The sequence below is a fragment of the Schistocerca piceifrons genome, chromosome 2 (assembly GCF_021461385.2).
Source record: "Schistocerca piceifrons isolate TAMUIC-IGC-003096 chromosome 2, iqSchPice1.1, whole genome shotgun sequence".
Lineage (NCBI taxonomy): Eukaryota > Metazoa > Arthropoda > Insecta > Orthoptera > Acrididae > Schistocerca > Schistocerca piceifrons.
In genome coordinates, this window is record NC_060139.1 from 927,220,625 (window position 1) to 927,235,486 (window position 14,862).

The following is a 14,862-nucleotide window of genomic DNA, read 5'->3' on the forward strand; positions in this document are numbered from 1 at the left end:
ATGTAATTATACCCTCAGGTGTTACAAATTACAGCAATGGAATGAAATGTATCACGGAAAACTTTCTTTGTAATTCAAAAATCTTTAAAAATAAATGTTTTAAGTATAAAATTGATCACTCAAATGCGTGTCCTGTAGCGCTAAATGCGCGTCTTGCTGTAAGATAATTCTGTGGAACTGTCGTAGTTATCGTCCTCTGTAAGCAAAGTTCTGCTAAAGTCAATGTACTTACCTCATGATAAACAAAAGTAAAATGCTTTGTGTATAGATATCGTAGTTATTACGCTTATTGTTGTGATGAAGAAAGTACTGTGCTGTAACGTATTGTTGTGCTACAGAAAAGGCTGTCTCCTTGTAGCTACACCATAAAAGTTACTACTAAAACATGTTTTACTTTCCGGAATAATACAGAAAAACTGTGCAGATATAAAACAGAAACACCGCAAAATCAACATTGTAAATTGTCACTCATTAGTAGCGTCGTGATAAAAATCGTGTAGCTGTCACATAAACTAATCACTCTGTCGTCTGGTATCTCACAGAAAGTACTTTAAACCCAGAATGTATTTTCAAGTAAACCAAAATGTTGCATTAAAATCTCATTAGCAGTACTGGTAAATGTTCTAAGTATGTGAGCCTTATAGTCGTTACGTAATCGTGCAACAACAAGCAAGAATGTACAAATACAGCACTGTGTCGTCTGTTCACTATAACAATGCATTCGTAATTTCTGTTTAAAAATGTTCCCTAGGTTCTAGACTGGATATTTAACTTCAAACATTGTTGTATGTTAACAGATGCTTAAGTCTGACAAAGCATACTAGTAATGTAAAGTGAAAAGTTATATGGCAAAGACAAAGTTAAAAATAAATGGTTTTACATTTGAAATGTGGTACAATCTTTTACTCTTCAAAGTACTCAGAGTTTCAGCTTGAACGCAGTTATCATGCAGTATACGTCGGTAAAGAATACTGGAATCTTTCTCAAGGTTAGCGTCTATGTAATTTTTTCCTGAGCCAGCCGGCGCAGGTGGCTGCCTGCGGCGCGAGTCATTGTCTGCCTCTTTGTTGGCGCGCGTCGTTATTGGGATTAGGAGACCTAACTTCTACAAATTCGCCTTGGCGAGAGGGCCCAGCTCTGTTAGAATCCCGCCAGTTCTGATGACATTCACGTCTGTCGTTTTGTCGGTAATTTACATAGTTTCTTGTTTGTCGGTCATGTGGTGGAGAATTTCTCCCTGAATCGTAACTGCGCGCTGGACCATTGCATCTAAAGTTATTCTGTCTCCCCTGATAATATTTATTTTGGTTCCCATATTGTCTGTTTCTCTGATTGTCTCTGTGATAGTCATTACCACGGAGAGGTGATCTTTCCCTGTAGTTATTACTACTCTGCCAACGGTTGTCATACGGGTGGTGTCTGTTTTGGTCACGATATGTGTTGTGAGAATAGCCTTGTCGTGTCCAGTTATTATTTCTTTCATCGTGGAATTGTGACAGATGTGACCTGTAATTATTGTGCTCCTGTTTCCGCGTTCCCCGATTGTCAGTGTCAATTTCCAATTCTTGTAACAGACCCTGAAATGCTTCAATGTCATCTTTGCAACGTCCTGCTAAAATAATATGTCTCAAATGTTCGGGCAGTTTGATTAAGTTTTGCGGATGAGTTCTGAGGGGCTGTATGGGTTTGACAGGTACTGATTCTTGTGCAACATGTCTTCAAAATATTTGACAAGACTGGAAAATTCAGATTGTTCGAAATGTTTCATCATTATGATGTTATGTTTTACGCGGTCCTGTGTGGCTTGAGACCAATATGCTGAGAGGAAGGCATGGTAAAATTCTCCTTCACTGTGGCAATCGTGAATGACCGATCGCATTCTTACAGCTGGTTCATTCTCTAAGTAGCCACACATAAATTCTAATCTGTGTTCTAACGACCAGTTGGGAGGAAAACAATGAGAGAATTAATGGAGCCATGCTTGTGGATGAATGTCGTTGCCAGAATTCTTAAATGTTTTGAATTTACGTGTAGTAATGAACAGCTTATAGTCAAAATCATCATGTCGGCGAGTCGCATATCGGTCATTGTTAGGTCGTGTCGGCCGTTCCATCTCAAAATTCGGTGCACATTGCCAATTTCTTTCATAACTTCCGAAATGCCCTGTGTTATTATTTTGCGGCTTTTCCGTGTTTCTAAGTCCCTCTTCCCGTGTTGGGGCACGAGTATCCTCTGAAATACGTAATTCTTGTATTAACTGTGTCAGCTGATTTTGTACTTCCCGGATTTCTCTTTGGTGTTGCGTATTAATCTGATTCTGATTTTGTTTGAATTTCCTAGTTTGTTCGCACTCTTCAGTGTCAGTGAAGGCTATAGGTCTTGTGTCATTCAGATCATCATCTACCTTTGTAGATAAGTTAGTGAACTGATCTGAAAGTTCGGCTACTTTATCCGATAGTGTACTTATTTCCTCAGTGTGTTTTTCTGAACCAAGTTTCAGAGTGTCCATTTGTGTTGAAATCATATCTACTGTGTCTTTTAAGTTTTCTTGACTTTTTGCAAGTTGCGTAACCGAATCGGTAGATGCAACTGCGTCAATTTTAGCTTGCAAGGTGTTGTGATTTTCATGAACAATAGTTTGCAGTTCTTTTATGGCTGCTTCGTGATTCTGTAGTGCATTTTCATGACGCGAAAAAATAGGTTGAAAATGCTCACAAATTTGAGTTTTTACGTCATTACAGACTTTTTGACATTTCGATTCAATGTTATGTAACTCAGCAGTTAAATCCTCACGTGTTTGTTCGAGAGTTTGTTCCAATGAGTCTAACTTTTTGAGATTTTGTCCCATTTGTTTCTGATTTTGTTCAAGTGTTGTGTCTAACTTTTGTAACTTTTGTCCCATTTGTTGCATTAACTGTAATAACAATGCACTGGTGTCTGAAACATGTTCCTCAGTGCTTTTCGGCAGTGAATTTGCACCGGCAACATTGACATTTTGACATGCAGAAAATGTGTCTTGACTTATTTGAGAAAACGGCGAGAACCCAAAACCTGAGTCTACAGTATTCGCAAAATTGTGTCCTGACATTCCCGATTCCTGAGGCAAGCTGTTGCCGACCGATCGATCGATAATGCGTCCCTCTTCACTAATTGTTTCACTGTCCACGCCATTGTTTGCCGCCTGCTCCATTTCCCTATGAACAGTTACCAAATTACTACTTTGAACATCAGCTAATTCATTACTCGGTGGCGCTAACACACTGCTTTCATTTTCACTGTCATTTCTCAGTTTACTTTGGAGCCTAGTATTACGTTTTTCACACGCCATTATTATCACAGTATTTCACACGACAACACAGAAAAACACAATTTGAAGATCAAAAATAAGAGAACACATTAACATAGCACTGAAAATAATATCTAGTTAATTGCAAGCGCAGCTGCGAAATACTTGGTGCAAATCTACATGCATGCCACAACTGTTTTACTGTACAACAATGAAAAACTACAACTACAAAGGAAATTCTCTCTATGATTACGCGCTACCAATAAACAATAGCTACACCAATTACACAAACTACAAGAAAAAATCAGAAGATTCCAGTGAGGTATCCTCGGCTAAGGGTCGACATATGAAACTTCCCCTTTGAACATTTCTACAAGACTGTGCTTAACCTGACACACAATATTTTTAGCGCAACGCAATCTGACTTTCAATAATTCGTACAAAAGAATGGGCCCTGACTAACATTAACCTATACCTCTCACAAATCACTTACCTCACAAAAATCTTCGCTGCTCAAGCTACTGCAATACAGCGAGCGCCACTACTGCCAGCTAAATAAAAGATTCAAACTACTGAAGGCACTAACTACTGATAGGGATAGTTAGCAAATGAAAGATATTAATAGAGAACAAACAATGTATTTACCTTAATATCATCACAAGTCATAATATATATATCAGTTCATGACAAATTACAAATCTCCGCCATCTCTCTCCCCACATCCACCACTGCTGGCGGCTCACCTCCAACTGCGCAACGCTACGCGCTGTTCACAGCCAGCTGCCTAACACTACAATGGCGAGTATTACAACAATGCAAAGCAGACACAGACTGCCCACAGCACAGCCAGTGATTTTCATACAGAGGTGGCGTTACCAAAAAAAAAACCTAAACAGCCTACTTACATAGAGAAAACATAAACAGCCTACTTACACCTTGTATGAACTTTTTCGATGTCCTCCGTCGGTCCCATCTGACGCGGATGTCACACAGCGCAACAGTACTGCAGAAGAGGGCGGACAAGCGTGGTTCAAGCAGTCTCTTTAATAGACCTGCTACATGTTCTGTTCTTCCAATGAAACGCAACTTCTACTTCGCTTTCCCCATCTATGTGATCGTTTCAGTTTAAGTTATTCGTAACTGTAATCCCTAAGTATGTAGTTGAATACAAAGCCTTTAGATTTGTGTAATTTTTCCCGTTTCCAAAATTTAGCGAATTGCTTTTAGGACTCATGTAGATGACTTCACACTTTTCATTATTTAGAGTCAATTGCCACTTTTCGCATCAAGCAGATATCTTGTCTAAATCATTTTGCAATTTGTTTGGATCATCTGATGACTTTACTAGATGGTAACTGACAGCATCATCTGCAAACAAATCGAGACGGCTACACAGATTGTCCCTTAATCGTTTATGTAAATTTGGAACAACAGAGGGCTGATAGCACTTCCTTGGGGAACGCCAGATATCACTTTTGTTTCACGCGAATACTTTCCGCCCGTTATTACGAATTGCGACTTTTTTTACATGAAATCTCGAATCCAGTCATACAACAGACGATTTTCCATAGGCACGCAATTTTATTAGAAATCGCTTGTGAGGAACGGTGCCGAAAGCGTTCAGAATCTAAAAATATGGAATCCGCTGTCATTAGCGCCCATTACTTTGTGAGTCTAAAGAGCGAGTGTGTTCACGAGACCGATGTTTTCTCTAACGTTGTTGGCTGTTTGTCAATAAATCAATTTCTTCCTGGTAATACGTAATGTTCGAAAGCAACACAATTTCGAAAATCGTACTGCAAATCGGCGTCAGTGCTATTGATCTGTAATTCAGCGGATTACTACTATTTTCTTCCTTCAGTATTGCTGTGACTTTCGCAACTTTCCAGTCTTTAGGGGCCGACCTTTCACGAGTGAGCGGTTTTACGAGTCAGTGATTGCTAAGTATGGGGCTATTGCACCAGCATACTCTGAAAGGAACCTGACCGATATGCAGAGTGGACCGGAGACCTTGCCTTTATTAAGTGATTGAATGACGTTCTGTCTCCTCAACTATTTGTCGTCTAATGACATAATTTTGCAGGCATATTCAGTGATATGTAAGGATACTGTATGCAAAATGTCTTGCGAGTAGAGTCAGTAGTAGAGAATTAATAAATCAAAACGTCAGGTGTGTTGAAGTTTTAGTGCATAAAGAGCGAAAATGTAGCAAGGTACGAAATTTTTCGCTTTCATTATTTTATGGAATTGTCAAGGAAAAAAGTTGGGATAGGTTTGAAATAATGTGTAGAATTCCTTGGAAGTGGCTAACACTCACAAATACTGGATGAATATATTTTGGGTAATTTGTACACCACAAATTACTCTACCTCAAGACGTGTAAGCCGTTTCTAAACTTTAGGACTTGACGTACCGTGTTAAATCTTTAACGTAACATTATAACTTTTAGTGAGTAGATTCTGAAAACATTTAAATTTTTAAACTTGGCCATTACTTGTATCAAAAATTGAAAGTAAAATTTTTGTACGCGTTGAAGCCGTTAGACAGGCAACCTTCAACTGTTATTTGGTGACCAGATAACAGACGGACCATTTCAGCCATTTAGTGACATAGATAAGAATCAACAGAGATCTGCAAAATAGTGATGTTTCATACAGACCTTGAATGCATACTCCCGATCTGTATGTGCCAACTTCGCTGGAAAGCTATACAGTTATATTGTAAGCGTGCAGAACAGCTTTCAAAGAAATGCTCTACGCCGATGCTATGCGACAAAACACTTTCTTTCCATGTAGCTTAGAAAATTACAGCGTGTAAAATTAACACTAAAAATACGGCTGAAGAAAAGAAAACAATTTACCTTTTGTTAACACTGAATACGTGACACACCCGTACCAATATGGAAGAAAGAACATGAGCTATGAGAAAACTTTGTGCAAGACACAACTGGTGCGTGCAGACGAAAAGCATATGTGAAAACAAATGTTTTCACAGCCGTTGATGTCTGGAACTGGAACATTGCACCTTGACTTTCGTAAACTTGTACACCGATCCAAAGAAAGCTTACATTGTGACCACGTAACTGACCCAAATGAAAGCAAACTGACGCTGCATATTTGTATTCTCATTATGCGACGTTTTTCATTCAGCATTAGATAGCGTTGTGTGTGGTGGCACGAGCAGTGTGTGCAGACACATGTGAGAGCAGGATCTTGATGCCAGGTGGCCAGCGTCGAGGCGTTCAAACAGGTTCAAGGCACGGGAGTTCGTTTTCTGACGCTGAACGATGCTGGTGGCGTCGACGTTTATTGTCGTAAGCGAAATGAGAATCGACAGTTCCGTCTATCGTGGTGAACGTGTTCCGCCAGAGCAGGGAATTTCGTAACGGCGAGGTGTATATCGACGACAGGTCCTAAAAAGACCAAGCGTGTTTGGCCTATGTAAGAAAAAAAACTACAAATTCATTTATTTCGTTTCAGAAACAATGAACTTCATAAAATAATTCTATTTAGTAAAACAATTACATTTAATACAAAAATCATTAGCTTTTACATTCACAGACGGAAAAAAATTTTAACACCGCAATTTATTGCCTTGTCCCTAGTTAGAGTAGCAGTGCATTTTAAAAAAATTCGAGATACGTTGTACAAAAGGAGTATAACTTTAATCCAGCAACCAGCCACAAGTATGGCATAAGAAGTGTAATTACGCTCCACAATTACCGCCGGCCGGAGTGTCCGTGCGGTTCTAGGCGCTAGACAGGCAACCTTCAACTGTTATTTGGTGACCAGATAACAGACGGACCATTTCAGCCATTTAGTGACATAGATAAGAATCAACAGAGATCTGCAAAATAGTGATGTTTCATACAGACCTTGAATGCATACTCCCGATCTGTATGTGCCAACTTCGCTGGAAAGCTATACAGTTATATTGTAAGCGTGCAGAACAGCTTTCAAAGAAATGCTCTACGCCGATTCGAGATACGTTGTACAAAAGGAGTATAACTTTAATCCAGCAACCAGCCACAAGTATGGCATAAGAAGTGTAATTACGCTCCACAATTACCGCCGGCCGGAGTGTCCGTGCGGTTCTAGGCGCTACAGTCTGGAACCGCGTGACCGCTACTGTCGCAGGTTCGAATCCTGCCTCGGGCATGGATGTGTGTGATGTCCTTAGGTTAGTTAAGTTTAAGTAGTTTTAAGTCTAGGGGACTGATGACCTTAGAAGTTAAGTCCCATACTGCTCAGAGCCATTTGAACCATTTTTCCACAATTACGGGTTTAAATCCATAGTCAGACGGTTTTTACAAGCTTCCACGTAAGGCCACCATATTGAAACCTTAGATTAGTGCATAATTTCGTACCGTTTTTGTTTTGCTTGTTGGTATTGTTACGGGTGCATTTATCGATCGTCATTTTTGTTTGTAGTTCACTGTTCAAAAATGGTTCAAAAGACTCTGAGAACTTTGGGACTTAACATCTGAGGTCATCAGTCCCCTAGAACTTAGAACTACTTAAACCTAACTAACCTAAGGACATCACACACTTCCATGCCCGAGGCAGGATTCGAACCTGCGACCGTAGCATTCGCGCGGTTCCGGACTGAAGCGCCTAGAACCGCTCGGCTACCGCGGCCGGCTAGTTCACTGTTGCTACCTTAGTTAACATAATGTCGTTTTTGCACTTAGAGATCTGAGTGGAGCTGTGGATGCTAGAAAATAGTGCCAAATGGAGAAGTCGAAACATTTCCGTCGTATTCTTCTGTTTGAGTCCAGCAGAGGGGTGACACCAGCTGAGGCAGCCAGAAACGTATGTATATGGGAATAATGCCATTGGACGGAGCACAGAAAGAAAATTGTTTTCTCTTTTTTTTTTTTAATGGAGATGTTTTTGACGTTAGTGACAAAGTTCAGGAAGACCTTCGATATTTGACGAAGATCGTTTAACGGCATTAATCCACAATTATTCACGTGAGGGACTCAAGAACTGGCAAATGTGTTGAAATGTGGTCATTCCACCATCATGTGACATTTTTATGCAACAGGAAGGTTCAAAAATCCGGTGTATGGCTACCGCATACTCTAAGCCAAAATTACAATAATCATCTCTGCTTGCTTGTCATCAGTTGGCTCGTGAACGATACCGAAGATTCCTATCCTGTATCGTTACTGGTGACGAAAAATGCTGTCTTTACGTTAATATAAGGGAAAGAAAGGAATGGTTGAGCCCAAACAAAGCAGCACGTCCCCGTACAAATAGATCCTTACATCCACTAAAGATAATATTATGCATCTGGTGGAACATCGACGATATTCCCAGAGGTGTATCCACCACTGCTGATAGGTATTGTCAACAAATGAGATGTCTTGTAGATGCAATCCGAGAACAACCATTAGGAAGATTGTCTGAAGTGATGCTACTCCACGATGATACTCACCCGCTTTCCTCTAGAGTAACAAAAGACACTACAGAAGCTGGGTTGGAAAGTCAATCCACACCTGCGTTGTTCACCTGATTTTGCCCCTTCAGATTTTCACCTTCTCAGCTCTGTATCGAACAACCATCAGGAAACTTCCTTCATGGTTAAAATGAGCTCCGAACATGACTCGACGAGTTCTTCGCCTCGAAATCACGTTATTTCTACAGTCGCGGAATCGAAAAGTTACTCCGCCATTGGCAGACTCATGTAAATAGTGAACGAGAATATATTCTTGATGACCAAAGTCTCTGTTTCGCGTATCTGTTGCGTTTATGAAGCTTATGGAAAAACATTACGAACTTATGCGCGTACCTAATGTTCGACGAATGCGTCGCTCCGGAATATACGTCACAGGACGAAATTATACCGCCTGCAACGCTAAACCTTAGCAAGAAAGCCCAAAATATCCACTTGACGGCGGATTTTTTTTAATATATTCTGAAACTGTTACTGATTAAATGTAACTAAACTTTTTATACCATACTTACGGCTGGTTGTTGTATTCAGGTTATAACTCTTACAGTTATACTACGCCCATGTTTGTCAAAAAGTTTGTCCCCGAAAACATACATAAATTGAACATAGTATTAAGTTTACACTCATACATAACAAGAAATTTGGAAAAAATCTTACATTTTTTACAATGTTATTTTGCCATTGTTACTACCAATAGTTCCATCATGTCGCATTGCACCTGATTCTGATAGCAGGTTAAAATATGACTCATTAAGCTCTTCTTCATAGACACGGGCGATACACAACGCGGAGTGCACTCCATTGGACTAAATTTCCTCTATATCTTGAAATTGAAATAAGAACACCGTGAATTCGTTGTCCCAGGAAGGGGAAACTTTATTCACACATTCCTGGGGTCAGATACATCACATGATCACACTGACAGAACCACAGGCACATAGACACAGGCAACAGAGCATGCACAATGTCGGCACTAGTACAGTGTATATCCACCTTTCGCAGCAATGCAGCCTGCTATTCTCCCATGGAGACGATCGTAGAGATGCTGGATGTAGTCCTGTGGAACGGCTTGCCATGTCATTTCCACCTGGCGCCTCAGTTGGACCAGCGTTCGTGCTGGACGTGCAGACCGCGTGAGACGACGCTTCATCCAGTCCCAAACATGCTCAATGGGGGACAGATCCGGAGATCTTGCTGGCCAGGGTAGTTGACTTACACCTTCTAGAGCACGTTGGGTGGCACGGGATACATGCGGACGTGCGTTGTCCTGTTGGAACAGCAAGTTCCCTTGCCGGTCTAGGAATGGTAGAACGATGGGTTCGATGACGGTTTGGATGTACCGTGCACTATTCAGTGTCCCCTCGACGATCACCAGTGGTGTACGGCCAGTGTAGGAGATCGCTCCCCACACCATGATGCCGGGTGTTGGCCCTGTGTGCCTCGGTCGTATGCAGTCCTGATTGTGGCGCTCACCTGCACGGCGCCAAACACGCATACGACCATCATTGGCACCAAGGCAGAAGCGACTCTCATCGCTGAAGACGACACGTCTCCATTCGTCCCTCCATTCACGCCTGTCGCGACACCACTGGAGGCGGGCTGCACGATGTTGGGGCGTGAGCGGATGACGGCCTAACGGTGTGCGGGACCGTAGCCCAGCTTCATGGAGACGGTTGCGAATGGTCCTCGCCGATACCCCAGGAGCAACAGTGTCCCTAATTTGCTGGGAAGTGGCGATGCGGTCCCCTACGGCACTGCGTGGGATCCTACGGTCTTGGCGTGCATCCGTGCGTCGCTGCGGTCCGGTCCCAGGTCGACGGGCACGTGCACCTTCCGCCGACCACTGGCGACAACATCGATGTACTGTGGAGACCTTACGCCCCACGTGTTGAGCAATTCGGCGGTACGTCCACCCGGCCTCCCGCATGCCCACTATACGCCCTCGCTCAAAGTCCGTCAACTGCACATACGGTTCACGTCCACGCTGTCGCGGCATGCTACCAGTGTTAAAGAATGCGAAGGAGCTCCGTATGCCACGGCAAACTGGCTGACACTGACGGCGGCGGTGCACAAATGCTGCGCAGCTAGCGCCATTCGACGGCCATCACCGCGGTTCTTGGTGTGTCCGCTGTGCCGTGCGTGTGATCATTGCTTGTACAGCCCTCTCGCAGTGTCCGGAGCAAGTATGGTGGGTCTGACACACCGGTGTCAATGTGTTCTTTTTTCCGTTTCCAGGAGTGTATATATATATATATATTTCTTACTAGAACGGACCGACGTGTATGTATTATTAATAATTATCCAACTACTTTATCCTTCACAAAATGTAGTCACCTCTACAGCTGCGTCTGCATCTGTACTCCACAAGCCACCTTGTGGTCTGTGGGGATGGTATTTTGTGTACCGCTGTCACTTCTCCTCTTACCTGTTTCAGTCGCGAACTGTTCGCGGGAAGAACGATTACCGGTGCGCCTCCATTTGGGCTCGATTCTCTCTAACCTTATCTTCATAGTGGTTTCGCAAGATGTACGTAGGAGGAAACAACCTATTTGTTGACTCTTCTACAAACGCACGCTCCCGGAATTTTAGCAATAAATAACACTGTGGTGCAGAACGCCCCCCTTACAGCGTCTGTGCCGGCCTTGCAGGCCGAGCGGTTCTAGGCGCTACAGTCTGGAATCGCGCGACCGCTACGGTCGCAGTTTCGAATCCTGCCTCGGGCATGGATGTGTGTGATGTCCTTAGGTCAGTTAGGTTTTAGTAGTTCTAAGTTCTAGGGGACTGATGACCTCAGATGTTAAGTCCCATGGTGCTCAGAGCCATTTGAACCATTTTTTACAGCGTCTGTAACGGGAGTCCTTTCATCGTCTCTGTGACGCTTTCGTGCTTATTAAATGAACCTCCAACAAAATGCGCTGCTCTTATTTGGATTTTCTCTATTTACTCTATCATTTCTGTCTTATACGGATCTCATACTGACAAGCAACATCCAAGTATTGGTCGAAGATGTGTTTTGTAAGCTAGATCCTTTGTTGAAGGACTACATCTCCTGAGGATTCTTCTAACGAAACTCAGCCTGGCATCTGACTTACCAGCAATTAATTGCATGAATGGTGGGGTCCATGTGGTTCCCAAGTCGTGCAGCGACCATAAACCATAAAATTACCAGATATGTAGCAACCAGTCGCAAAATCATGTTTTATTTATTCAGTTTTGCAAATCAATTTCAACTGATTAACAGCCATCATCGGTGCTTTCAACCAATATGTGCCCTAAGTAGTAATACTGGGTCAAACATATGTTTAAAAAATTGAATAAATAAAACATGATTTTTGCGACTGGTTGCTGCATATTTGGTAATTTTAATTAATTGCATGTTATCATTCCACATACAACCGCCCGTGTGTATACTCCTAGATATTACATGGAATTAATTGTTTCCAGTGATTGTTCTGCAACCATGTAGTCATACAATAATGCGTCCTTCCGTCTACATATTCGCCATACGATACATTTGTTTATGTTAAGTGTCAGTTGTTACCCCCTGTACCAAGCGTTGATCTTCTGCAGGTCTCACTGTATTTCGCAACGATTTTCTAGTCACGACTTCTCTATACAACAGAATCATCTGCGAAAAGTCTCAGCCGGCCGAAGTGGCCGTGCGGTTAAAGGCGCTGCAGTCTGGAACCGCAAGACCGCTACGGTCGCAGGTTCGAATCCTGCCTCGGGCATGGATGTTTGTGATGTCCTTAGGTTAGTTAGGTTTAACTAGTTCTAAATTCTAGGGGACTAATGACCTCAGCAGTTGAGTCCCATAGTGCTCAGAGCCATTTGAACCATTTGAAAAGTCTCATGGAATTTCCGACATTATCTACCTAGTCATTTATATACACTATGTGATCAAAAGTATCCGGACACCCCAGAAACACACGTTTTTCATATTAGGTGCATTGTGCTGCCACCTACTGCCAGGTACACCATGTCATCGACCTCAGTCGTCATTAGGCATCGTGAAAGAGCAGAATGGGGCGCTCCGCGGAACTCACGGACTTCGAACGTGGTCAGGTGATTAGGTGGCACTTGTGTCATACGTCTGTACGCGAGATTTCCACACTCTTAAACATCCCTAGGACCACTGTTTTCGATGTGATGGTGAAGTGGAAACCTGAAGCGACACGTACAGCACAAAAGCGTACAGGCAGACCTCGTCTGTTGACTGACCGAGACCGCCGACTGGTGAAGAGGGTCGTAATGTGTAATAGGCAGACGTCTATCCAGACCATGACAAAGGAATTCCAAACTGCATCAGGATCCAATGCAAGTACTATGACAGTTAAGCAGAAGGTGAGAAAACTTGGACCGGCTACTCATAAGCTACACATCACGCCGGTAAATGCCAAACGACGCCTCGCTTGGTGTAATGAGCGTAAACATTGGACGACTGAACAGTGAAAAACGTTGTGTGAAGTGACGAGTCACGGTACACAATGTGACGATCCGGTGGTAGGGTGTGAGTATGGCGAATGCCCGGGGAACGTCATCAGCTAGCGTGTTTAGTGCCAACAGTAAAATTCGGAGGCGGTGGTGTTATGGTGTGGACGTGTTTTTCATGGATGGGGTTGCACCGCTTGTTGTTTTGCGTGGCAGTATCACAGCACAGGCCTACACTGATGTTTTGAGCACCTTCTTGCTGCCCACTGCTGAAGAGCAATTCGGGGATGGCGATTGCATCTTTCAACACGATCGAGCACCTGTTCATAACGCACTGTCTGTGGCGGAGTGGTTACACGACAATACCATCCCTGTAATAGACTGGCCTGCACAGAATCCAGACCTGAATCATATAGAACACCTTTGGTATGTTTTTGAACACCGACTTCGTGGCAGACCTCACCGACCGACATCGATACCTCTCCTCAGTGCAGCAGTCCGTCAAACATGGGCTACCATTCCCCAAGAAAACTTCCAGCACTTGATTGAACGTATGCATGCTAGAGTGGAAGCTGTCATCAAGGCCAAGGGTGGCCCAACACCATACTGAATTCCAGCGTTACGGATGGAGGACGCCACGAACTCTTACATCATTTTCAGCCAGGTGTCCGGATTCTTTTGCTCACGCAGGGTAGATTGTGAAAAGTAATGGTCCTATAACACTTCCCTGGGGCACGCCCAAAGTAAAATCTGTGCCTGAAGAGTCTTCTCCATTCAGAATTACATGCTGTATTCTGTTTGTTAGAAACTCTCCAATCCTATCCCACAGTTGATCTGATATTCTGTATGCCCGTATTTTGTTCATTAGGTGGTTGTGTGGAACTGTACGGAATGCCTTCCGGAGTCAAGGAACACATCTACTTGGGCACCTGTATCTACTGCTTTCTGGGTCTCGTGGACGAGTGAACGAACGCAGTGAGCTGGGTTTCGCAGGGTCGTTGTTTTCGGAAGCCATGTTGATTCCTACAGAGGAGATTTTCTGCCGCCGAAGTGTTACAGTACGCTAGCATAAGAAGTGTCCCATAATTCTACATCTGGTCGACGTCACACATATAGGCCTATAGTTTAGTGCGTCAGTTCACCGACCCTTCTTTAAAATGGGAATGACCTGTGCTTTTTTCCAGTTGTCGGAAACATTTCGCTCCCCCAAAGACCTACGATACATTGCTGCTAGAACAGGGCTAAGTTCTTTAACATAGTCTTTTTAGAACTGTACTGGTATCCCGTCGGTCCAGTGGCCTTCCATCTGTTGAGCGATTACAGTTGCTTTTTTACCCCCCGTCACTTATTTCGCTATCAGCGATTCTGTCGTTGCCGGCCGGAGTGGCCGAGCGGTTAAAGGCGCTACAGTCTGGAACCGCACGACCGCTACGGTCGCAGGTTCGAATCCTGCCTCGGGCATGGATGTGTGTGATGTCCTTAGGTTCTAAGTTCTAGGGGACTTATGACCACAGCAGTTGAATCCCATAGTGCTCAGAGCCATTTGAACCATTTGATTCTGTCGTTAGTAGGTTAATTTAAAGTAGGCACTACAGTGCAATCTTTCTCCGAAACAGTTTTGGAAAGAGTCGTTTAGTATTTCAACCTGTGTCATTTCCTGTTCCAGTATCTTTATGAGTGTATCTGGG